The 27304-nt window shown below is 47.1% G+C and overlaps 1 protein-coding gene across 2 annotated transcripts in view; it reads left to right on the top strand.

Annotated features, from left to right (window-relative positions):
* ABTB3 (ankyrin repeat and BTB domain containing 3) overlaps positions 1 to 27304 on the top strand; it is a 261565-nt gene that overhangs the window by 172511 nt on the left and 61750 nt on the right. The window lies entirely within an intron of this gene.

Below are 27304 nucleotides of genomic sequence, written 5' to 3'. Positions count from 1 at the left end.
AGAAGTAGAGTTAATAAAGCAAACGCAACTGACATTAGCAGTTAATGGTACCCAAATACATCTTCCAAGACATTCACCCTACTGAAAGATTACCCCAGACCCATCATTTCTTAATGCTTTCTTATCTGTTGCCTATGTGATAAATGATATTCAAATTTTAACATACACCAATAGACACAATCAGGGTTATGCAAAATTTCCAGCATTCTAAGTACAACTCTTCCCCATTCTTTTCCGCTAAGAAATGTATCAGAATCCAAGTGAGTGGAGGTATCCTTGATGCAGCAACACTACTAATAGGAATGCTTAGTTGTAAAAATTGAACCTAGTATGACTGCTTAAAGCAAGGAAAAAAAACCCTCTGGGAGGTCCAGCATAGGCAGAGGTTACCAATCTTCTTTTCCTTCTTCATGAGAATTTGACCTTGGGTTAATTCTCTAACTCTGTTCCTCTGGAAACCTGCTAAAAATTGCAGTATTAACTGTGCTACTAAGCAACATTACTTATGGTCAAAATGACCCTAAATTGATATATTAGATCTGGTCTGGTAGTACTATAAGTATTTCATAAATATCCAGAGCTTTGGACTGTCTTGAATTCATTGACTCTTATACTGGCAATATTTATGCAAGGACCTTGGAAGCTATTTTTATGAAGTTGTTAAAAGAGATGTTGGGGTTCATAAACTAGGGAAGTTTCCACAACCACCAAAGTGGATCTCATCTCCTTACACCTGAGTGTCACCTGGACAGAAGATAGTGCTGGGATGGTGGGTGAATTCCTATTAGGACTTCCACTACTGAAACATCTGATGATGTCCTGCTGGACTAAGTGTGGCCTATGGTAGTTCCATAAAGCTAAACATTTAGTAGAGCTTAAAACTTCTGTTGGACATTGAAACCGGAAAACCCAGCTTTGAGGCTACACAAGCTAGAACAGTGCCCACATTGCACCCCATCCAGCAGAGACCTCACAGCCTCCAGGGCTAGGCACAGACATTTGACCTCTCGCTACTTATTCTGGGCATTGTATATTCCCAACAGGACCTCTGTCACCATTACTCCTGAAAGCTGAATGTCTCTACTAACACCCTTGTCAGCTCCATGTTCCACCCATGTCACATCACTTGCTTCCAGATCAGTGGAGCCCAGGTCACATGCCTGCACTGTAGCTGTAAGAGAATCTAGGAAGATGAATTTTCACCTTGTTGAACCATGAATTAATTATATGGGAAATATTCCAATCAGTGATAAGTTTATCAGGGGTTGTGGGCATCCAAAAAAGTTGACAAAGTTCCACTACATTCTTCTACTTTACTTTTTAACACACAAGTGAATCATTTGCACAGTTTAGTACTTTTGACCATTATGGGCCACATATCTCATAACAGATTGGCTTTTACACCACAGTTGAGAACCAAAATACTCCCCAACATAAGGACTCCTTGGACTAACACCCTGGGAACCTCAATAGCTGTTCCTCATCTTTGTAAGGGCAGTGATCACATCTGACACAAAAGTCCCCCCAAATGCCCAGCCCAGTGCTAGTGGGTCCTGGAGAAATTCAGAGGCAGTAGATGAATGATAGAGTGAGAGGACCGTGTATTATGCCTCTATATGTGGGCTTCTGTGGGGTGGCCTGGCATTCAACCATCATATAAATGGTTCTCAGGGGGAAAACTTGTGTTGAATTCTAAATAATTCACTTAAGGAACAAAGGAACATGATTCTTTTGTAACTTCAGCATTGCTACAACTTATTTCATGGGGCAAGAATAAAAACAACTCTAATCCCAACAGTTTTCAAACTGTAGGTTACAGCCTATTAATGAGCCATTAACTCAGTGCAGTGCAGAGTCTGGCAAACTATACCACAGGCCCAGTCTGGCCCACTGCCTGTTTCTATAAAGTTTTATTGGAACATAGCCACACTCATTTGTTTACACACTGTTTATAGCTGCTTTTGCACTTTTGATTAGTTGTGACTGTGATCAACTGGCCCACAAAGCTGAAAATATTATTTGACCCTTTCTAGAAAAATTTGCTGACCCCTGATGTTGTGAGTTGTAACCTGTACTTTTTAGTGAGTTAGAATTGAATTAAAAAATAGAATTAGAGTATTTTACCTGAGGTAAAGTATGTTTAATGAAACTTTTTTTTGCAGTTATACTAACATCCATTGGATTAATTTACGCAAGGTCATGTAGCTAAAGTTGCAGAACTAGTGTTTGAACTGAGAGTCAGCCCTTGGTCTGTGCTTGTATTCACGAAGCTGTTTTGCTGTCAGTGGGCTAAGGTTTTAAAGAAATAATGATGTTTGAAAGACTCATCCCTAATCCCTAAACATTTTTAAATAACCTTCATGAATGTTTACAGATATAAAATTAATACATTCATTAAATAAAATATGTTAAGTACAAAAAAAAAACAATGAAGAAGAAATTTTGGATCACCCATAGTCTCTGTATCCAGGTATAAGCACTGAGACCATATTGGGTGTTTCTTCCCAATCTTAGTTTTCTATGTATATATAATTTTTTGTACATGGTTGGCCTCTATTGTTAAATGACCTGCAAAAATCATGGTTTTTCACTGGACAGCTGTGTCATTTGTCAAAGGATTTAGTGTCAAGAGAGATCTGGGAACAGGCATGTTGAATGTACTTTATGTCAAAGATGATCAAATGGAGGCCTAGTTGGATGAGAGGATTTGTCTGGAGTCATAAGCATGTTTGCAGTGGATTCACAAGGCAGGACCTCAACGCCTTTGCAGATGTTTTGTCCTCTTGTTAGAATACTCTCTCCCTCCTGCTCCATCATCTGACTACCTCTGTTATTTCATCCTTCAAGACTTATTTTAGGCATGACCTCCTCTGAGACGTTGGGATGCACCAAGTATCCGGGGCCTGGCTCCATGCATAGCATATAGTAAGGGCTCAGTAAATGCTTGCGGAACCGAAGAGAGCTGGGTCTGAAGCCTGTGTTCCGGCCCAGACAACCATGTTGTCAACGTCAACCCAGGCCAACCCAGGTCAACCCAACCTCAGCTTGGTACTGGCTCTACTATTCCCTCGCTCCAGGCCTCAGTTTCCTCAGCTATAAACGAGAAATAATAATCCTACTTCATGGAGTAATTTCAATGACTAGTGAACAAAGTTCTGTAAGAGCCACACACAATCACCAACACAGAGCAGTTCCATAAATGGCAAGAATTATTATTTACTCCCTTAACGTAGGTTGACCTCTTCTTAGATATAAGAGATTTTGATTGACACTTAATGTGTGGCAGGCTGCTCTACACCCTTTATGTGTGTTAACTAATTCAATACTCGCAATACCCCTTGAGATAGGTGCTAGCCTTGCCTCTCCCCATTTTACAGATGGGTAAACTGAGATGCAACAAGGTTATCCAATTTCACCTATGGGCAGATCTGTGAGTATCAAAAACATCAAATGAATGCTGGGTGGCTATAGATTAGGGAGCTCTGTGCTAAGGCAACAGAATATATGCCATGGGTGTGGGGGGCAGGAAGGTGAGAGGAAAGCAAGTGAGGTCTTGTTCTGAAGAGGTGTTGGATTCAGCCACAAACTAGATGGGAAAGACAGTGAGCAGTGAAGAGCCAGGAGGGACTCTGGGAGGGAGGCGAGGAGGCCAGAACGGGGTCTGACACCTCCTAAGCTCTCCCTCATCAGCGGCATAAGGGTGCCTAATAGAAGGCAGTGGACATTGGATGAGCACCTGCTATGTGCCATGTACGATGGAGGCGCTGTATTTACAGAATTTAATCCTTACATTAACTTCAGGAGCTAGAAATGTCTTCATCTACAGATGAGACAATTAATTCTCATTGCTACTTAGAAGGGAAAGGCTATTTGGAAGTTAAGGAACTTCATAGCACATTAATTATATCTCTGGATATTTTTTTTATTCTGGAGCCAGAATACCAGAGTTAATATCTTGGCTCTAACTTTAATTATCTCTGTGACCTTGAACAAGTTACTTAACCATTCTGAGCCTCAGTTTCCCTATGCGTAAAATGGGAGATACACAGAACCTACTTCAGAGAGCTGTTATGAAACTCTTGGGGGAGAGGTGTGTATAAGCACCTGTATATATATTTCACTTAAAATCCAGTACACACTAGGCTCTTTATAGATAATGGCCATTATTAATCACTCTTGCTCTCACGGCGCTTATCACCTGGGTGTATACTATGGCGGGGCCTCTCAAACATCAATGTGCATTTGAATCCCCTGGGATTTCATTAAAATGCAGGTTCTGTTCATTAGGTTTGGGATGGGGCCTGAGAGGCTACATTTTTAAGTTACATAAGAGCAAGAAATAAGTTTTTATGGTGATTTTTGTCTCTCTGACAGAGCTCGACACATAATAGTCGCCTACTAAATATCTCCCAGGCTTTGGGGGCTGGATTGAGCCTTGCAGGGCCTCTGCTCCCCTTGCCGCACGAGGCGCGGGGTCCCTCTGCAGTTTGCTACAATGGATGGGTTCCAGAGGCCCGATGTGGCCAGTCCGCAGAACTCTCAGGCTTTGGAGCAGCGGCCATGGGAAGATGCTGAGTATCCGAATATAATGATCATCTTTTGCCTAACGAGGTGGCCAGCAAATCTCAAGTAGCTCAGGGATAGCAAATAAGCGACAAGCATGCAAAGGAAAGATGAAGCAGGATGTGACAGGTGTCCTCCCCCAGGAGAGGCAGCAGGCAAATCCGGGACCACACCAGTTTCGGCAGTTCAACACCTCCAGCCTCCAGGGCTGTCAAACAGCTTAGCCTCAGTTACGCAGGGGTTTTTTCCCAGCCAAGGGGGAGAGATAGCTCCCGGCTACAGGTGACAAGCCAGGGCCTCAAGTTTCAAAACAGCCCCCTCTGCTACCATGCGGGGTTAGTCTAACCCAAGGCATGCCCCGTGCTTGTTCACTTCAACCAGCCAGATCTTCTTTGAATCCTAGTGAACTGGCTACCAAAGCAGTCTGGTCAGGTCTAACCAGCTTCTTTGTAGTTTATGGGAAAGGAAGGAAATTCTCACCTTTATGACACAAAGACCAAGGAACAGTGACGACACTGTCCGGTACAGGAATCACTAGCCTTGAGAGGCTGTTTAAATTTAAATGAATTAGCTAAATAGCCCCGGCTGGTGTGGCTCAGCGGATTGAGCGCCGGCCAGCGAACCGAAGGGTCACCAGCCCAATTCCCAGTCAGGGCACATGCCTGGGTTGCGGGCCAGGTCCCCAGAGAGGGACACGTGAGTCAACCGCACACTGATGTTTCTCTCCCTCTCTCAAATAAATAAATAAATCTTTAAAGTTAAATGAAACTGAAGCTTTGATTTCCCAGAACCGCGAGCCCCCTTTCAAATGCCCAGTAGCTACATGTGGTTAGTGGTTCCTGTGTTGGACCGCGCAGATACTGGGTATTTCCAACATCCCAGAAACTTCTATTCTATTGGACCGCTCCCAAACTGGAGACTTCGGTGTCTGCCCCGTCGGAAGCCCTGTCTGCCTCAAGGCCAGAGGAGTCCGCTGGTGCCTGGGCCCTACAGAGAGTTAAATATATTTAGAGTTGAGTGAAAGTGTATGGAAGGAAAAACCTGTCCTGTGGGCGATGCTGGGCCTTTGTTCCTTCAACAGTGGGGTTCGGGCAAAGGTTTCGACAAAGAGAGACGTGTAAGCAAAATGCAAATGCCTGCTCTTCCTTCGAGACTCAGCGGGCTACCCGCCTCTGCTGGGAAATCTGTGCTGCCCCCCCGCCCCCCCGCATCCCCGTTCTCCATGAAGTCCTCTGAATAATTCTGCAAACGCGAGTGCCAGCACGTGCCGGTCCCTGTGACAAGGGCCTTTCCCGATTACCCCGCTTCACAGTCACCCTCGGGGACACTGTCTTTCTGCCTATTTTATAGAGGAGGAGAGTAAGGCTTGAAGAAGCTCAAGGACATGCCTAAGCTCACACAGCTAAGCTAGTTAAGTGGCTGCGCTGAGCCCAAGCACTGTGACCCCAGAGTCTGTGCCGTCTGTGCCGTCCAAGTCTCATGGAGCCCCCGTGTGTCTGGGCTGCCAGACTTAGCTCCTCACAGGCAGGGACTGGGCTTCGATCATCCATTGTTCTCCCTGGCGGCCAGCCAGGGCCTGGCACGGAGTGGGTGGGAGATGCAGTCTAAGTGCATGGCTCGCAGGTGAAGGGAGCTAGAAAATGGTGTCGGACCAGGTAGAAGGTTTCTGCAAGAGTCCCAAAGATGGGTGGCAGGCGCAGGGCCTGACCAAATGTCATCCTCGGTGTCCCCCCGTGAGAGATGTCACCAGCTGGTCTCCTTCCTTTGCTGAATGGTCCTGAGGAAATCTTTGGATTTCCCGTTCTTTCTCCTTTGCCTGGGACTGGCCGCCCTTTGCACGCCCTGTGTCTGAGATGTTGTACCTGAATGTTCTACACATGCAGGGGGAAAACAAATTAAAGAACATTAGCAAAAATCAGCCCTTGAAAGTGCCCAGTGCCAACTGAGCGCGGGGAGCCCGAGGGCCTGGGAAGAGAAGGGCCCGCAGAGCGGGAGCGCTCTCCCAGCCCAGCCCGCTCCAGAACGGCTGCCCCCGCCAAGTTTCCGCTCTTTTTTCTCCTTTCAGAAATAGTATATTGACAGCTGCCAGCACATAGCTGGGTTTCACATGTTATGGAAAACAGCCCACGCAGTAAATCTGGTCATTTGCCCAGTAGACAGCATCTGAGTTGATTTTACATTCTTCGAAGTCCGACTTCTCCATTGAAACTTGGGTGTGTCTCCGTGGAGCCTGGTCTGCAAGGCTCCTAGGTTCGTGTTGATTTAATCCGGGTCTCTCCCGTTTCCATTTTGCTCTCCTCATGGACAGCTTATAGTGCATACAAGGTGCTGTAAATTCAAGTTTTAATATTCTCATATTTTTCCTGAAGAGTTATATATGCTCATTTTTCAAATTTTGGAAAGTACAAAGAAAATGTAAGAAAGAAAATTTATATCATCTACAGTTCAGCTACCACGAAGTAGCCAAAATGATTAGTTGACATATTGTCTTGTCTTTTTTAAAAAAATACAAATAGTGAGTTTTTTAAAAAATAGTCATACTGGGCATACACACACACACACACACGTACACGCGCATGCACGTGCGCATACATATATATAATTTTACATCTTTTTAAATTTCATTTAGAATGAGCATTTTTCTATGAAACATTCATAAGCATCATTTTTTTAATGACTTAAACATATTCCATCTTGTGGATGCACCATAATTTGTCTAACAGTTCCCAGTTTACTGATCATTTGGGTTGTTTCCAATTTGTGAAATGCTATTCTTTGAAAACTGTCCACAGTCGCATGACGAAAACGCCGGTGCAGAGGGAGCAGGTATGAAAAGGGCAGTCTGTCTGGAGGGGAGCGTCTGAGGGTGTATTTCACGCAGCCTCTGATGGCTTGCGTGAGTGAGAAATTGCCGAAGAGCCCCAGGAGGCTGGCTCACCCAGCCCTGCCCCCGCTGTTGCCTTTTCCAGAAAGAAATGTTTTATGGGAAACCTAAGGGGGAGTGGCACCCGCCTGGCCTGCAAGGTCTCCAGCCATAGTCGTTATCAAAGTCTTTTGGAGCAAGCACTTCACAGTTTCCTGAGGTTTTCCACACATCCAGTCTCCATGGATTCTGGCAGTGGGAAGACCGGCAAGGGTGGCTTTTCCTGACTTAAGAGACGGACTCTAGAAAAGTCTTGAGATTTCCCCAAAGTCAGGCAGTGAGCAACCAAACTGAAACCAGAGGGCTGTTCTAGGGACCCCTGGGAATCCCCACCCTCCCTCCTGTATTGCTTCTCGAATGGAGAAGAGTCATTACACCATCAGGAAGCTAGTTTTGAGCTTTTACCATGTGTGAAGCTCATTGCCTCTGCAGTTGGACATGTGTGTAGATTAGGAAGTCTCCACGGTTCCAGCAATCGTTTGTTTTGTTTGTTTGGTGGTTGTGTTTGTGTATAATTCTGGGTCTAAAATTGTTGCTCTGTTTGTATCTTCCCCTGGATATAAGAAACATTGCTCCTGAAGGCTTCCTGGGTTCTTTCAAATTTGTGCGTGTCTCTGTCGAGCGTCAGCCAGTCAGGTTCAGGCTTGCACGGGAATTTAGGCAGAACGTGCTAAAAGAAGGCGGATGTTTTTCCCAAGCTACCGTTCTCACTGAAAAGTCCGAGCTCCCAGGCTGGAGCGAGCCCTTTGGCAGCCTTTGTCACAATTAGTTCCTTACACATAATCCGGCCCCTCGCGTGGCCCCTCCCCAGGCCCTACGGCTGCAGAGCTTGGAAGGAACACTTTTGTGAAGGAAAAAGGAAACCAGGAAATAGGCAAAACTAAGGACCAACTTGTTGAAAAGACTAACACTGACCGCAGGTTGTGCAGCCTCCAAATTCCTTCCCTGGAGACCCCGTTGCTCCTCAGAGCCTAGCACAACTTTATAAGAACATCGCACAGGCCCGTATCACGGTTGGCCTTGCATTATGGTTACCTGTCTTTATGGCCACTTTATGTTCCGATCCACCAATCAGAAGTTATGATCAAGCACGAACACAAGGGTAATTAAAGACAAACAGACTTAACTGCAGTAGATGCTGCCCTGGGAAACTCAAAATGTGTGGCCACACTAAATTCTCTTGCTAGATGGAACACCAGATCCGGGTTTCAAATCCCTGTGTCCTCCACAAAACTCAGCACGGACCCTCGCTCCAAGGAGATAATCAATGAACAGTGAACAAGCTAAGTGATCAAGCTGTGCTGTACGTGGCCCTCCCTGTTCCTGGATTTACTACCGTGTCACGTTCATCTTCCAGAGCGTCTCCCATTCACAGATCCCTTCAGCTCCTCCACCCAGACAGAGCTCCGTGAGCTTGCTCTCCCTTTTCCTTGTCTCATTTCCTCTGCCTGAATTTTCTGAGCCCTTCTCTCGCCCCCTCCAGGCTTAGGACAGTGTTTCCCAATGCAGCCCACTGCCTTCAGCTGCAGCTAATTGTGATTCATTCTCTCATAAGACTTTGTGCATTCCTTTACCATAAAGCTTTTCAAATAACCTCTTTCCTCATGTTTCTCACATTAGACCATGAGTTCATTGAGGGCTGGTACTGTTGGCAGTTTCACCAGTTGTAGAAGCTGGTACCTAGCAGATACTCACTTCATTCATTCACTCACTCACTCACTCACTCATTCATTCATTCAACAAATATTTATACATCTGCCATATGCCAGGCAAAATACCTTCTTCATAGAGTTTACATTCTACGAGGGGAAACAGACAAGGACAAATGCATAAATAATGAACCATTAGACGAAGATAAGTGACATAAACAGAGATAAAACTGGGTACCTAAACCAGGTGAGAGGTGTTATTTTTGCTCAGGTGGTCAAGGAAGGTTGCCCTATGGAGAAAGCATTTAAGCGGAGACCTAAAGGAAATGAGGCCGGAAGCCATGCGGATATACATCTGAGGAAAGATCTTGCTAGGCAGGCAGAATAGTAAGTGCAAAGGCCCTGGGAAGGGATGACTCTTCGCCATGCAAGGAACAGCAAGGAGGCCAGTGAGGCTGGAACAGAATGAGTGAGCGTGTTATATAAAGGAGATGAAGTCCAAGGTGGGCGGGGTCTGATCTAGCAGAGCCTTTTGGGCATGTGGACGAGTCTGGTTTCTGGTCCATGTGTGATGGGAAGCTCAGTAAATGTTTGTTAAACTGAATTATTTGAATTGAATAGAACTGAATTGGGTTTCACTGATCTAAATAGTACAGGGTCTCATCCTAACATAGACAGTGTGCAGTTTTTGAACCATGCAAATCCCATATCTGCCCTTATGACCTCCAAATGGAAAAGCACTATGAAGTTTCTAGCAATTTTGAAACATGTTAGTATGAACATATGCCTATTCTGGAATTGGACAGCCTTGGAGGTTGTTCCAAAAGCCTCCGGCCCGTGACCCTTTTGCCAGCACCCCTGACTTGTACCAGTTTTGCTGTGGTGGTAAACAGGGCATCTACATTCTAGAGGAGTGCAGTCTTACTGGCTGCCCATCATTTCTGTTTCCTTTCTGACTTCCCCAGAGTCCAAAGACTTTGGAGGGTCCCTGGGATTTATCCTGGGTCTTGGCCACGGTCCTGGCCGTAACTTTTAACATAGTTTTTACCGAAGCCGCTTCTCATTGAATCCTAACTATGTGGAAATCCTACCCTTACTACAACTGAAATACACCACATTGAGCTATTTTTATCACTTTACTTTGTCTTCACACAGTCGTTCCAGTGAACCATCACCCAGAGTGAAGTGGAAAACTACCAGAATTTAAACTAGGCAAATTCATAAGAGTCAATAACACATTCATTGATTCACCTAACAAATGTTCGTTCACTCAAAGGAGCTTTTTGTCAAAAACTTGGAAACTTTTATTTCTGGAGACATAACTGACATATAACATTATATCAGTTTCAGACATACAACATAATGATTCAACTATTTGTGTACATTGTGAAATGATCATCACAATAAGTCTAGTTGACATCCCTCACCACACATAGTTACAAAACAATTTTTTTCTTGTGATGAGAGCTTTTAAGATCTACTCTCTTAGCTGCTTTCAAATATACAACACAGTATTGTTCACTATGTTCGTGAGGCTGTACTTTACATCCCCCCATTCACTCAAAGAATGTTTATTGAATACCTGTGACGTGCCAGGTACTCTACTAAGTGCTGGGGACACAGCAGAGCACGGGAGAAGCCCCTGCCTTCATGAAGCTGACAGTCCAGTGAAGGAGACAGAATAATCAGGACACTAATATAAAATATTACCTTGAGTCGTGGCAAGCACTACTGTGTGCAAGTTTGGGCAATACAAAGGTGAATAATTTGTGCCCCCATGGTGTTGTTGAGGTGGTGGTAAAGACATAAATTACAACAATAATATATAAATGGTATTGTGGAATTCTGTACCAAAGGCTCTGGAGGTAGAGGGGAACACAGAACTAACTCTACTATGGGTATTGGAGGGTAGGGGGGCTCTTGGAAAATATTTCTCAGAGAAAGTGACATTTGATCAGTCTTTAAAAATAAGGAGAACGTAACTGGATGGAAAGAGGAGAGTGGGAACAGCCACAGGAGCAAAGGCAGGGAGAGGTGAGCAAACACGTGTGTTCCAGACGTGGCTGGTCATTGGGTGGGGCTGGAGCCTGTGGGTGCTGCACGGGCATGGAGTGGGAGCCTGAGAGGGCGGGATGTGGGTGGAGGCCAGTCCCTAAATGGCCAGGCCAAGGGATTCGTATCAAATAACCAGATTTACACGTTAGCACATTCATCCTGGCAGCGAGGTGAAAGGATTGCCAAGAACAACTAGAATCAGGAAATTATTCTGAAAATAATGCAATGGTTCTGTCCTACAAACAGCCTGATAAAGTGGCCAATCAGTTAAATGTGGAGTGTTGGGTGGGGAGACTCTGAATGTCATCTAGTCCAACCATCCATTGGATGTTTGAATCCGTTTCCTGACATCCTCCCCAGGGGACTGTCCAAGGCACCAGCTTCCTTCCCATCCCCACGTGGAAGAGCTGGGACTCTGCTGAAGTCTCACTTCTGTGGAGCTGAGATCTGCACCCTGAACCTACCACCATCTCCCTCTTTTGCTCCCTGGTGCTTGCAGAACCAGTCCGATTCCTAATTCAAGTGCAACTTGGCGCCGCTTAAAAACAGCTACAATTTACTGAGTACCTTCTGTGTGCCGGGCAAGCCTACAGGGCACACATTACCTCATTTCCAGATTGGAACCCTGGGCTCACTGGCCAAGTGACCTGCTGAGATATGGTCACTGACCCATGTAACTGGCAGCACCAGGGTGGAAGCCCAAAGCCGTCTGACTCCAGGGCCCACTCTCTTGGAAACGGCTATCAGTTTAACTTGGCAAACATTTATTTAGCACCTACTTTTATGAAACCCTCTGTCCTGGGTATCATAGAAGCAGGTAACCTAAGATGAGTAAGCATGGTTAATAAGTTCCAGGGCTCCCCATTCCAGCGTTTGGATGGTGAAGTCAACACTCAAACATTGTGATAATATGTATTTGGCTTTGGCTTGCAGCCTGGATATTCCAGGAGAGGAAAGTGACTTATGTTTGGCTCATTTGCACGAGCCTGGTTCCTGCTGGCAGCACCGGGTCAAGCCCAATGCAGGAGCCACCCTACAGAGTCCGAGCCTGGGAAAGGAGGTCTATCTATATCCCTGCAGGATACCAGAGGGGGATGTACCTGGAAAGGTATAAGGTGTGAGATCGCTATGTATAATCAGATTTGAGTAAAGCAAAGCGTAAATTTGGACACGTCCCAAGGCTGAGCGGAGAGGAATACAGCAAGACTGAAAGGCTGGGAAGCTGGAAGCAAAATGAGAACAGGTGTTAGGAAACGGATGGGTAAAGCCACCAGAACCCAGCGGCCTGTGCCCTGAGCGTGCATGCGGGAACTCTGCCTTCGGGCAGCTTGTGGTGTTGCTACCGTTGTGGCTGGGGGACTGAAAGGAAATGGATAGACAAGACCCGGACAAGTTGAGGTTATTGTTAGCAGATTTGCCTTCCTAGTTGTGTTTTTCTTAATCTGAGGTTTAAATTAGTAACAACTTAGATTGAGTGTGTTAGATGCTTGATGTACGTGAAGATGCCTGAATGTAAACCTTCCACATATTTGTACTTCTGTGCATATTACCTCATTTATCTTCTCAGTGGCCCTGTGTAAAGGGGCCCATGGGCAGTATCCTCACTCTTTAAGTGACATAGGGACCTAAGGGTTAGGTGACACCTTTGCCTCATCCACTCACCATGCACCCAGCTTTCATTCAGAATAAGCACCCACACCCCAGCCAAATCTGGAACTGCCCCCTCCCCTACCACCTGCCCACCGGCCCACATCCCACCGTCTCGAGGGCGGGCGGCCCTTGCCCTGCTGAGGCTCCCTTCCCTGGACGAGATTTGCTGCGGTCCCGCCGGGTGGTCGTTACTCTACCTACCCCAGGGCTGGCCCCACAGCTCCACGCCTTCTCTAGCTGATTGGGACACAGAGGCTTCAAGGAGTCTGCTGAGGGGACTGGACAGGTCATAGTAGGTTGGTAGGGGACATACCCTGTCCCCTTTGCATCTCACGGGATAGTCAGCCCTGAACACCTCGCAGGTGTAGACAGAGAGGGTCGCCCTGGAGTGCTGGCCTCGACTAGGGTCCTTCCCTAGACAGCCCTGGAGCCCAGCTTGGAAAATAGTCCTTTTGGTTTTCCTTTTTATTAAAATCGCATGCTTCCTTTACGGTTTCTGTCTTCTCTCACGTCCGGATTTAGCAAAATGTAAAAGTGGGAACATTTTTTCTGAGAAGTAAATTGCACACGTTTCCTTCTCACACCTGAGGAGATCCCATAAATCTGCTAAGTGGCCAAATGGTTGTTTAGTGTAGGCACCAAGGATGCCTCCCACTCCCCTGCCCTAGTCTCCTCCTTGATTTTTAAGGCTCTCCGGAGATTTCTGCTTTCTTCCTTCCCTTCACTGAGCTCTTTTTTATTTTTTTCTTTCTTACTGGGAAATTGTACCCTGCTTTTATCTCCTATCTTTTCAAAGGATACGCACCTCAATCTACATAGCGACAGTCTCTTTTTTTATTTTATTACCCTGGTTAGACCTGGGGCTTTCTGACACAGATGATGTTTATCTATTTATCATTTATTTTCCATCTAATTCTGAAATGGATTTGATCTAGAGTCTCAGTAGGAGTTAGATACAACAGAAACAAAAAACAAGAATAACAATGCAAAAAGCACATCCTTAACACTAGGACCGCTGTACCAGAAAATCTCACTTCAGGTTCATTCTTACAGTTGAGCACAAAATTTGGCTTTGAGTTGCCTAGCGTCCAAGACAAAAAGGGAAACAAGCATTATAAAGCTCTCATTATCTAATTTAAACACACACACACACACACACACACACACACACAACACATGTATTCTTCACCAAAAAAGTGTTCACAAAAGGGTCTTTTCTGGCTGGCAAGTTTCAGTCCAGGGCTGATAATCTTACACCTTTCTGAAGATGGGACTCACCTAGAGAACCTTTAAAATCAATAACCAAGTCTAGGGTTATGTGTAGGAAAATCACTGAACTGTGCTCAGAGCAGTCAGGGTCTTTTGTGTCATGTGGTCACATCTATAAACAATGGCATTCGTTATATAAGTGTGCCCTGGAGGGAGAGGGGAGTAGTAGAGGAATCATTGCCTTTTCCTACTTAAGCTGGTCTTAGAGTTCATATAGCCCCGCCTCCTCACTTCACAGATGAATAACTGAAGCTTCTTAGTGTTCAGTGACTCACTCTGTGTCACACTGGTCTTTGGAGAAGTGATATAATAATGACTAAGCAAATGAACTTCGGGTTCTGGCAGACTTGCGATCAATCCCCAGTTCTGCCCCAATAGCTACAGTAGCCTATGTAAGTTACTGAATCTTGCTAAGCCTCAGTTCGCTCATCTATAATATAAGGATGATAGTAAATACCGTTCCAGAAATATTTTTATCATTAAATGAGCATATTATTTAATATAAAGCTTCTGCGCAAAGCCTGGAACATTGTAAGCACTCAAGAAATGGTGGATGCTCTAAAATCCTGAAAATTATGCTGATACTGGCATCATAATAATGCAAAAACTAGGTAAAAACGTAGGTGGCCTACTCTCTACTGTAGCTCTCTTTCCACCCCATTCTACCAGGATTCTTGTCTGAAGTTATACTGACAGGAAGGACATCCTTGAGAACCACACTGGGATAGGGTAGTTGTTAACCACCTGTGGCTATGGAAAGCTAAATGAATTAAAATGGAATAAAATGAGAATTTTAGCAACTCAATTGCATTAACCGCATTCTAAGTGCGCAGTAGCCATAATTGGCTTGTGGCTGTCCTACTGGATGGCGCAGATAGAGAGCACTTCCTTCATCACAGAGAGTGCTGTTGGAAGCTGCCTTTGTGGCTTTTTTCCTTATAGCGGTACGTTTGTTATTTATTTCAAAATATTATACTATCACTTTAAACGAGAAGAAAAAGTTCTCTGGTCTCTTAACTTTCCTGGTGAGTACACTTGAGTCCTCCGGAGCCTCAATGACACATAGTTCCACCGCTAGGTAGTGGCAGAGCCTCCTACGAAACACGCTTCTGACTCAGAGCATGAATCATTCTAGGGTGGCCCAGGGAGCCTGGGGAATCAGCTAGCTTAAGTCTGTGTTTTCATAAGTAGGGTTCTGATTGACCAGGGCTGGAGCATGAATTTAATCCACCCTGTCCTACTGCCAAATGCAGGGCGATGTGAGTTTAAAGGGCTGATTACAAGAGAACTAGAATATCATTTTCTCAAAGCCAGGGGCCAATGGCAGACAGCCAGGACCGCTAGACCAGCCAGGACGGCATGGGGAAGCTCTAGACTACACCCAGCCCCTCCTTTTTCTGCCCTTTATTGGTTTGGAAAAAAAAGATTCTGTGTGGTCTTTTAAAATTGATCTGGTTCGTGGAATATTATTCAGTCATGAAAAAGAAGGAAGTCCTGCCATTTGCAACAGCATGGATGAACATGAGGGCCTTATGCTAAGGAAATAAGTCAGAGAGAGAAAGACAAATGCTGTATGATCTCACTTATTGGTGGAATCTAAAAGAGCTGAACTCATAGGAACGGAGAGAAGGATGGTGGTTACTAGGGGCTGGGGTGGGAGAATGGACAGATGTTGATCAAAGTGTACAAACTTCAGGTATAAAAGGAATAAGTTCCGGGGACCTAATGTACAATACGGTGACCCTAGTTAACCATGCTGTATTATATACGTGGAAGTTGCTAAGAGAGGAGATCTTAAACGTTCTCCCCACTAAAAGGAAATGAGAATTAAGTGAGATGATGGGAGTGTTAACTAGCCCTGCTGTGGCAATTAATTTATAATGTACCTGAGTAAGCGTATCACATCATCACTTTGCACACCTTATACTTACACATGTCATGTGTCCATTATTATCTCAATAAGCCTGGGGGGAAAGGTGGCTAAAATAAAACACAATTGATCTGCTGATTTTAAATTTAAAGTATTTCCTTGCAAGAGGACTTTCGCAAGGATGAAGACTTTGAGATTTATTTCTGACTTCCAAGGCATCTGTATTGTTTGTTTCATTGGTTGGGTTAATGATGATAAGCTCAAAGCCATTGCCACTAAGTCTTCACAAGGTTGATGAACAAACTCAGCTTCCTTTGACATAGTTTACCCCTGTGAATGAACAAACAAGTAACTGCAACAAATGTTATAATAAATGTAGTTTCATGGGAACAAATATATTCTCAGGGTTCCAAGTTCACCACCTTTACAAAATAACGATTAAAAGGAAAGATTTTTGTCTTATTGTTGTTGTTGTTGTTAAACAGAAAGAAACAAATTCATGAGTTTTAGTGATACAGCAAAGGGAAAAGAGATTGAACTTGAATGTCGTGGAAACTAATATGAGTGTCACTTAGAAGAAGGTTTGGCAACGAGTGGCAGAAAACCCAAATAGCAAGTGTTTAAATGAGATAGAATTTTATTTCTCGCAGAAACAGAGCCTGGGAGTAAGAATCCAGAGCAGGTATGGCCTCTTACTTGATCGCCAGAAACCCAGTTTCTTCTCCACCATCATCACCTCGTGGTCCAGTGCCTTCTGCCTCATGGTCCAATTTGGCTGCTTGAGCACCAGCCATGGTGTCTGCATTCTTGCCAGCAGAATGGAAGAAGACCAGAGATAGCTAGGCACCCTCTTTTAGGGAGCTTCCTAGAAGTCCTACAGAAGTTTCTGTTTATATCATCGTAAGAACTAATGTGAGGGAGGCTTAAAATGGATTCTAGGTGGTCATTTGCCCAAATAAAGATTGTAGGGTTTTATTACTAAGGAAAAAGAGGATAAGACTTATAGAGGGACACCCAGCAGTCTCTGGCAGAGTACAAAAACATTCTCTGTTAACTTTCTAAACCAACGATTATGGTGAACCCCCTGTTGTACATTCTCACAGGTATCTTTGCCCATCAATTCTTGATGCATCTTTTCAAATACTCTTCTGATTTTGTATTTTTCAGCTGCAGTTCTAAGGAAAAATTCAAGTCTTAGGAATTTACAAGTCTGTTCCAGAATGAGAGATTGAACTTAAATGTCGTGGAAACTAATATGAGTGTCACTTAGAAGTAGGTTTGGCAACGAGTGACAGAAAATCCAAATAGCAAGTGTTTAAGTGAGATAGAAGTTTATTTCTCACATAAACAGAGCCTGGGAGTAAGAATCCAGAGCAGGCCCTCTCTGATGCTTCCCTTATCGCTCTCCAAGGTTGTCTCTTAGCAGTCCGCTTTCTTCCATTGCTCTCCCTCTTCCATGTCTAGCCCAGCCACAAGTAGCTGAGTTCTTCCAAAGCACTATGTCCCGACCTGCCTTCGGGCCTTTGCATATGCTGTAGCCTCTACTTGGAAATGATCGAATGAATAGCCACTAGCCTTGGCTCTGGGTCCAACTGTTTACATGTTCCCAGTACTGCTGCTTTAAACTGTGTACCCTCAGGCAAGGTACAGAACCTTTCTGTGCCTGTTTCATTATCCATAGAATGAAGGTAATAACAATACTTACTTTTTGGCTTTTGTCATTATCAAATGAGCCAATGAAAGAAAATGTTCAGAACCATGCCTAGTATGTAACAGGTCCTCAATAATAGCTAATTTGGTTGAGCATTTACTATGTGCCAAGTACCTTACAGAAGATTCTGTCACTTAATCTTCACAGCAACCCTGTGTGCGACCTTACTGTATCTCCTGTTTTACATAGGAGGAAACTGAAGCACAGAGAAATTGAGCAACTTGCCCAAGTTCCCACAACTAACAAGCAGCAGAGCCTGGGCTCAAAAGCAGGACCTTCTGTCCCTAGGGGCACGCCCATTCCCCGACACCCGCATCAGATTCGAAGGCACAGTGTGTTTTCTTCGGAAGTTTGGCTGCTGCCTTTTGCAGACTTTTATGATAATCCTTTTGGAGGCAGGGGCAGGCCCAGATTACCCCTGAGAGCTCATCCCTGACCTTTGCCTCTTGGCCTTGACCGGACCAGGCCCTGCCCTTTCAGACTTTTTGAGACCCTGCTTCCAGCCTCGACCACCTCATGGATCTGTACCTTATGTGCCAAGGCCCTGCAGCAGCCTCGAGCAGGGCCGGTGGCTTCCCCACTTCTGAGCCCATGGCTCCCTTCTCAGGGCCATTTATATCCTGGGCCCCATCATCATTCCACCCGCTGGAGACCAGGTTCCTACCACAGAGGCCTCTGTGCCCCAAGCCAGGCCTGGCTGTGGTGCAGCCAGCAGCGTGGAGGGGAGAGGTGCAGGCGGGTCTGCCGACCCCTGCGTGGTGGGTGAGCAAGGACCTCTGGCCTGCCAATCACCCTGCAGCTCAGAGCTAGCATTCTCTAGCTGGGAGAGCCCCGGCCTTTGGTAGGCATCAGGAACCCTGAAGAGAATGGACTAGATGCAGATGACAAGTGTAGTAGGCTACCTAATGGCCCCTAAAGACCCCAGGTCCTGATCCCTATAACCTATAAACGTTATTTTATAAAGAAAAGGGGTCCTTACAGATATGATTGTTGCAGGTCTTGACATGGAAAGACTGTCCTGGTTTATCTGGGTGGGCCTTAAGTCCAATCACAAGTGTCCTTATAAGAGAGAGGGAGATTTGACACACACAGAAGAAGAAGAGATGATATAAACACAGAGGCAGAGATTGGAGCGATGTTGCCACAAGCCAGGGAATGCTGGCAGCCACCAAAAGCTGAAAGAGACAAAGGGGCTCTCCATAGATCCTGTGGAGGAAACACGGCCCTGCTGGCACCTTGAATATGGACCTCTGGCCTCCAGCGCTGTGAGAGTTCTAATTTCTGTTGTTTTAAGCCACCACATTGTGATAATGTGTTACAGCAGCTACAGAAAACTAACACACCCAGAAAATAGGCAGGAACCCAGGAACATGCATTTTAACTTGCTCCCCAGGTGATTTTGAGGCTCTTGCACCCCGCCTCCCAAGGTGCAGAACTAGGTGGAGCACCTAGACTGAAACTCCAGAAGAACTGGATTCTTACACTCCAACATTTTGCTCCTCGGATGCTAAAATGCTGAGAGACAGAAGCATGTTGAGTGCTTAATTGCTGGCGGGAGAGTTCGGAGGCGGTGGAGCTTGAGTGATGGGGCTGCGGGAGGTAAGTGATGGAGCCACGTCCCCAGGGAAGTGAGGGAAAGAGGGTCAAAGGTGGGAGTAGGAAATGCGATGACAGATAACAGCTGTTTGCCAGCAGGGAGGAGGTGGTTGTTATTCGTATGTCATTACTGCTCTGCCTGAACCTGCTTGTACCTCAGACGTCACTTACAACCCTCCAGTCCAGAATGTGTGACTGGAAAGCCAAAGAAGTTTCTCTGGTCAGTCACATGCACCCGCTGGCACTATTAGCAGAAATCTCCACCTCACCCCGGACCCCTGGGTACTTGCAGGGAATTTACATAATCATGCATGAATGGGGCTGACTTGCACACTGCAAGGGACCGGTCCTTCTAGTCGGAAATGGCTTCCTCTTTCCTGAAAGCCTCGACTGCGCCCGTGAGGCCGTGTTTCACAGTTCCCAAGCAGGGTGTCTGGACACTCGGGATATTGGGAAGTGGTCCTCTGTGTGGTCCAGCCCCAGGCTTCTTCCCTGCCGCAGCTCATGTGTGCAGCGGCGAAGGGATGGAATCAGTGTGGACGGAGGAGGCCGCATCGCTGCAGACAGCTGAGTCTCATGGCAGCCAGTGCAGGGTGTATCAGTCAGGGTTCTCCAGGGAAACAGGACCGAGAGGCTCTGTGTGTGACCGTAGCTCAAATCTGAAGGCCGTTTGCTGACAGAATTCCCTGTTCTCCAGAAGTTAGACTTCTTTCTCTTAAGGCCTCCAACTGATTGGATTGGTCTCTTCCACCTTATGGAGGATAATCTGCTTTACTCAGAGTCCACTGTTCAAATGTTGATCTCATTTTAAAAAAAAAAAAAGAGAGAAAACTTTCAGAGCAACATCCAGACTAGTGTTGGGCCACGTATCTGGATACTGTCACCTCGCCAAGTTGACACATAAAATTAACCATCACGCAGTGTAGTTGTTTTTAAGCTTTTACATTCCCAGGATGATGCTAAACACTGTCATGAATACAAAGTACGTGGAAGACAGTGGGATGGGCACTTATCTCCGAATGAGCTCCCCAAGACTGGAAGATTCTTTTTCATAAGATTGTCGGAAGACTAAAGGAGAATCAGGTGGGAGGCAGAACCTGCCTCCCATGGTGAAAGTTGAAATCACCAGGCCCTTGCTGTCCCCGCATCCCTTGCAGCTTGGTGCAGGCTGTGAACTAGGCTCACCCCACCCAATATACTGCCCAACTTTAACCAGAAGGTCCATATACAAACAGGCTTCTTCTTCCATTCTCTTGTCTCCTAGGCCTCTGAGCTCTCCTGCAGCTCTCTCACGTCTGGCCTCACTTTCTCCCCCTTAAACGTGATAATAGAATTCAGTTTCCTTGGTTTCTGGCTTGAGCCATAACAGTTCCTACAGCCTGGTTCCTCAAAATGTGGTCCATAGACTAGGAGCTGCATCACTGCCTGGGAGCCTATTAGAAATGCAGAATTTCAGGCTCTGTTCCAGACCCACTAAATTAGAATCTGCCTTTTAACAAGATCCCAGGCCTGTCATCTGCATCTTCATGTTCCAGAAGCACTGACCTAGGACAGACCCCTTGGCTCCTCGACTCTGGGCTGCCTGCAGGAGCCACTCTCCTGGGCAACCGGACCACACTTTGCACAGTAGAGCTGTCACTATAGCAATAACCAGCATGGCCACCTCTGACCTCTGCCATCTTCCTGGCTCTGGTGCCCACAGATGCAACAAGATTACAGGGAGTATTGCTATAGAAACCAGCACTGGAGATGGTCTACTATCAATTTTGCTGCTTTTCCTTCACTCCCTGTATCTCTGGAATTATGAGCTTTCTAAACCACAGTAAAACATCTAAATTCCTCTCGAGCGTAAGAAAGACTCCACAAATAACAAAGATGAAAAGTCAGGGCCACACGATTTATTAAGTAAAGGCATAGCAACTGCAGAGCTTTGCTTTGATTTGAAAAGAGATGACAGGCGCGTCACTCTGCGCAGCAAAGCCCTTCCTCGATCTGGCAGAGACAAGGCCGGGTGATGTTGAGAACAACGCTGGCGATGATGATGCTGGCAGCCCCCACTCGCTGAGCACTTTCTCGGTGCCAGGCGCCAGGCTACATATGTTACCCCGTTTGATTCTTGCAATAGCTCTCTCTATTAGTTTCCTCCGGCTGCATAAAAAAATTGCCACAAACACAGAGGCTTCAGGCAACATATTTATTATCTTACAGTTCTGGGAGTCAGAAGTACAAAACCAGTCTCGCTGGGCTGAAGTTAGGTGTCGGCAGGGCTGGTGCTTCCTCGGGGCTCCGGGGAGGGCCTGTGTCCTTGCTTCTGGGGGCCGCGTGTGTTCCTTGGCCCGTGGCCCCTTTCTTGCAGTAGTTCAACGTCTTGTTTCTGTTGTCACACCTACTCCCTCCTTTGACCTTCTTGCCTCCCTCTTCCAAGGACCCTTGTGATTGCGTGTAAGGGTCCACCTGAATAATTCAAAATAACCATCTGAAAATCCTTAACTTTATCACATGTGCAAACCCCATTTTGTCAGATAAGGTAACATGCACAGGTTCTAGGGATTAGGATTTGGGAGCCATCGTTCAGCCAAACTCTCCCTTTGAAGTAGCTACTGTTATTATCCCATTTTCTGGATAAGAGAGCTGAGGCATGGCAATTGAAATGCCTTGTTCAAGGTCACATAGCAGGCAGGGGGAGCTGGAATCCAAATCTGGCTCAGCCTGTCTAAAGCCAGAGCTTCTAACCTCTGCACTGCACAGCCTCCAGATGGCTTTGAATTCATCCACTATTGTCACCACGTTAAAGGAAGGGAACTGAAAACCATCAGCGCCCTAAACGTTTGAGCTTCCAGTTGTAGCTCCTCTACCACAGACTGAAAGCTCAAGGGCAAAGCAGGGCTTAAATCGAACCGCAGGTGTACTAGTCTGCCAGGGCTTCTGTAACAAGTTAACACAGACCAGGTGTCTTGAACAAACGATAGTTCTCACAGTGCTGGAGGCTGGAAGTCCCAAGTTCAAGGTGTCAGCGGGTTTGATTTTTTTGAGGCCTCTCTCCTTGCCTTGCGGTCGGGCACTCTCCTGCCACCGCTTTCACGTGGGTGCTCTTCTGTGCACACACACCCCTGGTGTGTCTCTCTGTGTCCTAATCTCCTCTTATAAGGACACCCATGACACTGATTTAGGTCCCACCCTAATGTCCTCATTCTAATACAGTGACATTCATTCTGAGAGACTGAGCATTAGGGCTTCAATATACAAATGTGAGGGGGATACAGTTCAGCCCATATCAACGGGTATTGTCTCTGATCTCAGGAACGGGGCAGCGTGGGGGCCCTGTGACGAATTCCAGAGCCCCGTGGGTGCCCTCATTCCCCACTTTCATACTTGGTCCATGATCTGTAACCACATGTCTCCAGCCTCACCCACAAGGACCTTATCATTCCCCTGGCTTCGTGATCGATCCCATTAGGTTCTTGTGGCAGCTGTGACAAATCACCACAGACTTGGTGGGTTAATTAAAGCAACACATTTATTTTCTTACAGTCCTGGAGATCAGGAGTCCAAAACCAGATTCAGCCGCCCAAAATTAAGGTGTCGGCAGGGCTATTTCCTTTCGCAGGCTCTGAGAAGAGAACCCACTTCCTTGCCTTTTCCAACTCCTAGAACTGCCTTCCTTGCATCCCTCGGCTTGCGGCCCCTTCCTCCATCTTCAAAGCCCGCAGCAGAGCATCTTGCTTCAGATGTCATCTATGTCAAATCACCCTCTGTTTCTCTCTTCTAAGGAACCTTGTGACAGCATGCAGGCCCCACCTGGACACCCCAGGATAACCTTCCCTTCTCAAGATCCTTAACTGGATCACATCTGCAGAGTCCCTTTTGCCATCAACACTCACAGGTTCTGGGGAATCGGACCTGATGTCTTTGGGGGCATTACTCGGCCTTCCACAGCGATCCTTCCTCACACACATCCTCGCCTGCCCTGGAGGGACAAGTTAAAGCCTTGATGGAATGTAAAGGCCTTTTCTGCCTCAGGGCCTTTGCACAGCCTGTTACTGCTGCCTGGAACTTCTGTCCTACACACTCATTCACATATGGCAGATTCCTTCACATCTTAGAGGTTTTGCCACCGCCTCAGAGAGGCCTTCCTACCCCAGCCCTGTTTATTGTCTATTTCAGCACCTGGACACTGATCACAATGTGTAATTCCTTTGTTACTTCTTGGTTTATGAGTTTCTTATCTGCCTCCTTGTAAGACTGCTAACTTCCTGTCTCCTGCGGTAGCACCTTCCCTCCCATCTCCCCCATTCCACACACTCAGCCCTTCTTAAGCCCCAAGCAGCTGGCTCTTTCGATAGAATCAAAGACTTTTGAGTACGAAAGAACCAGACACACCCAGGGTGAGCCAACTATGGCAAACCATCTGATTCTGTGAATAAAGGTGTCCTGGAACACAGCCAAGTTCATTCATTTCTGTATTTTCTGTCGCTGCCTTCTCACCACAGTGGCGGAGTTGAGCAGTTGCAGCAGAGACAGCATGGCCCATAATCCCAACCTATCTACTCTCTGGCCTTTTACAGAAAAGGTTTGCCAACCCCCGAAGTAGCCCCTCTGACCCAAATCCACCCACTTGGCAGATGAAGACACTGAAAGCCAAACGTTTACAGACCGCGGAGCCAGAGTCCTACCACGCGTCCACGCTCAGGACCGGAACTCCTTCTGCAGAACCCCAAACCACGCTTCTCCCCGTAGGACCCCACCCTCTCTAGCACCCAGCCGCTTCCCCAACACAGACGGTCACCCTCAGCACCGGCTCCACCCTCCTGTTTCCGAAAGGCCCCGCTGTGTATGTTCTCGATTCTCTACTTGAACCTGGACCCAACAGACTTCCTGAGCTGACTCATTCCTTGACCCTGCCAGAAGCCACCTGGGCTTTTTCTTCCCTTCTAGAGCCTCTCCGGTGCCACCCCACAGACCCGGTTTTCGATCCCCACAGCAAAGACGTCAATGGCCGCTGCCCTGTTCGAGTTGATCGTGCCCTGCCCCCCGTTCACCCCAGGCCACCTAGTCAGGGGTTACTAAACCTGGCTTGCTCCAGAATCCCCAGAGGAGCTTATATAGAATGCAGATTCCCGGGCCTGTTGAACCAAAACTCTGGGGGTGAAATCAGGGCTTTGGCAATTTTCACACACTTCCCGGGTGATGCTGGTGTTAAAACAACCTACAGAACTGCTTCTTTAATTCATGAGCTCCTCTAGGTTCTAGTCACTACAGACCTCTTCACACCAAAGTATGGAGCCAGTGGAACAAGTTTCTCCTGAATAATCTATAAGGAGAATGCGGCCTTTTTGCTCTCAGCATCCTGTACCTCCTCCTGAACTCAAGGCCCTAGAATTCCTTCCCGTCTCCAACTCCTCCGAAAGAAACCTCACATCACACTATGCTTCCCCTCTGAGTAAACAATTAAGATTTTTAAAGGAGCCGCTTGCAAAGAATTCGTGAGCTTATAAACTATTGAAGTCAGAGTGACTGAAAGAAGGCAACGTTGGAAGGCGAGAATAGGTACAGAGAAAATTCCCGAGGAGGCTGGAATCCTAGGGATCAAGGCTTCTTATTTGGGTGTTCTCCAGCTGTCTTAGTCAGGGTGTTGTTTTGAAGGGAGCGGAGCCTGGTTCTCCTCTTCGGCGTTCAGCAGGACTTGGCTGCTCGCCCAAGGCCTCAGCATCTCCCGTGAAAGTCAGCGGCCAAGGGCAGGGCTGGAAGTTAGGGGCCCCGCTTCAGGGACCCCCAAGCACAGGAAAGGCAGGGGAGCAGCAGGGGGCAGGGCTGGGGTGTCTCTGCACAACAACCAGAGGGCGTTCTCTCTGAGCACCCGGGGCTGGTTTGGGCAGCGATGGAAACATGGTGTCAGAAATAAGTCCTGCTCACCTGAGACAATAGAATCCAATTCAATTTCCAGTCAGTGAGAGTTTATTGAGTGCCTAATTCAGTTGAGGTGAAGGAGAGAATGAGGGAGTGAGGGCGACAGCCTCAGCAGCGGGCCGATCCAGGCAGAAATAACCCAGGAATCTGCCCACAGCTCTCTGGGTCCACAAACTCGATTTCTATCCATCTCACCCAGTAAAAAATTGGTAAATATCAGTCTGGTTCATGAACACATATTTTATTAAGTGCTTACAGCCTGCCAGACACTGTCCTGGGGCTGGATCCGTGAACCAAGTAGCAGCCCCAGGTCCCTGCTGTGGAGTTTCCATTCTAAGGGGGCCTCTGCGAGGCCATGGGGTCAGGCCAGTGCGGTGGGGTCTTCCACGGGAGGGGGCCAGGGGCGGTGGAATTATCGGGCGCAGCGTTGAGGCAGAGGTGGGGTTTGAATTGTGGTTTGAAGGTTAAGTGGAGCGTCAATGTTGCAAGGGCCGGAGGCCATTCCGACGGGAGTCTGAGCTGCAGGGGCCGGAGTGAGCGGGGCACGCCATCCGGGGTCCGTGGCCAGAGCAGCTCCGCTGGGGTGACAGGGGCATGCTGGGTAGCAGTGTGTGCTGGGAAGTTGGTCAAAAGAATGTGGGTATCACATGGGGTTATGGCACAGGGGCTCTGCAGTCAAGTGACTTGGCTCTGACTCCCAGCTCTTGCCTACGGGCTAACCCTCTAACCCAGGACGTTAACCTCAGTACACTTCACTCTCCTAATCTAGAAAACAGACATAATCGTAGCTAGCTTGTAGGTTAATTCTAAGCATTTAGATGAGATCATGAATGGGATTAACGGAGAGGAAATGTTTTTTAAAAAAAAAAAGGCTTCACTGTTTAATATTATTAACATTGGATAAATAGGCCTGGTCTCTAGGAAAACTGGAACCCGCCACCAAAATCTTGGCGGGAAGCTCATGACATCGCCATGCAGTGATGGGCTTGCTGCCCTCTCGCTCCCATGGCAACCATGCTGGGTTGAGTGGCAGCACCAGCGCTTGGAGGAGGCAAGAGAGGCACCAGAACATCTTCGCATGACCTGGCCGCCTTACGCGTGGCACGCCAGGCGCCCCTCTTGCCTCGCCGAGTCCCAGCCCTGCTGAGTGGTAAGATACCTGCTTGATCTACCCAGAGTGTTTCTCAACGTGCGGTCCTTCATCTGCCTCAATCAGTAGTACAGGGGCTGCTTATTAAGACTACATTACTGGACCCCATGCCAGCAGCATTTCTGGGGATAAGGCTGGGAGTGTGCATTTTAACACACACACACACACACACACACACACACACAAACACACACTCACACACATACACACACACTCACACTCACACAACAGGAGATTCCCAAGTCCGTCCCCCGCCTCCCCCCATCAATACCTCAGAGCAGAATTCTTTGAGTGTGGTCCCCAGCCCAGCAGCATCAACATCACCATGGTTAGAAATGCAAATTTTTGGCCACCTTCCCGGATGTGCCGAATCCAACAGTCTAGGAGTGGGGCCGAGCAATTTGTATTTTAACAAGCCCTCCAGATACTGTGGGTGCACCTTCCATTCACATGGGGAAGCTTTTAAAAACTACCAATTAAATCAGAGCCCCTGATAGGACTCAGGCATCAGTGTTTTCCAAAGCCCCTCTCCTCCCCAACTCCCCGCCGCCCCCCCACCCCTCGCCCAGCAATCCTAATGCGAGGACAGAGTTTATAATAATCAGCGGAAGAAATAGGAAGATGGCACAAATGTCTCCCACTCAGGAAGTTACAGTTCAGCCCACAGACCTTGCCTCGGTTAATTCTTGCAATGAGCTGGGTGCCCTGCTGCGATCCCAGGCTCCCAGAGCTTCGGGGAGGGGGGGGTGCCCCTCCCCGCTCCTCTGGGCCCTGGCTTCGCCGGCTGTGACTGGCGGCTTCCTGCTGACTTGGCTCTCTGTCGCCTTTCCTAGGTGCTAACGCCTGCTGCTAGGACAGAGCTGAGGCCCGGGAGAGCGCGGAGGGATGGCAGGGAGCTGGCGCGGCATGGAAAGGGAGAGCGGGAGGACACCTTAACCCTGGGCCCAGAATAGGGAGCCCC

This window comes from Pteronotus mesoamericanus, unplaced genomic scaffold (assembly GCF_021234165.1).
Source record: "Pteronotus mesoamericanus isolate MK-2021 breed Mesoamerican mustached bat unplaced genomic scaffold, CSHL_Meso_final contig_263, whole genome shotgun sequence".
NCBI lineage: Eukaryota > Metazoa > Chordata > Mammalia > Chiroptera > Mormoopidae > Pteronotus > Pteronotus mesoamericanus.
This window is presented reverse-complemented; position numbering and strand designations above follow the sequence as displayed.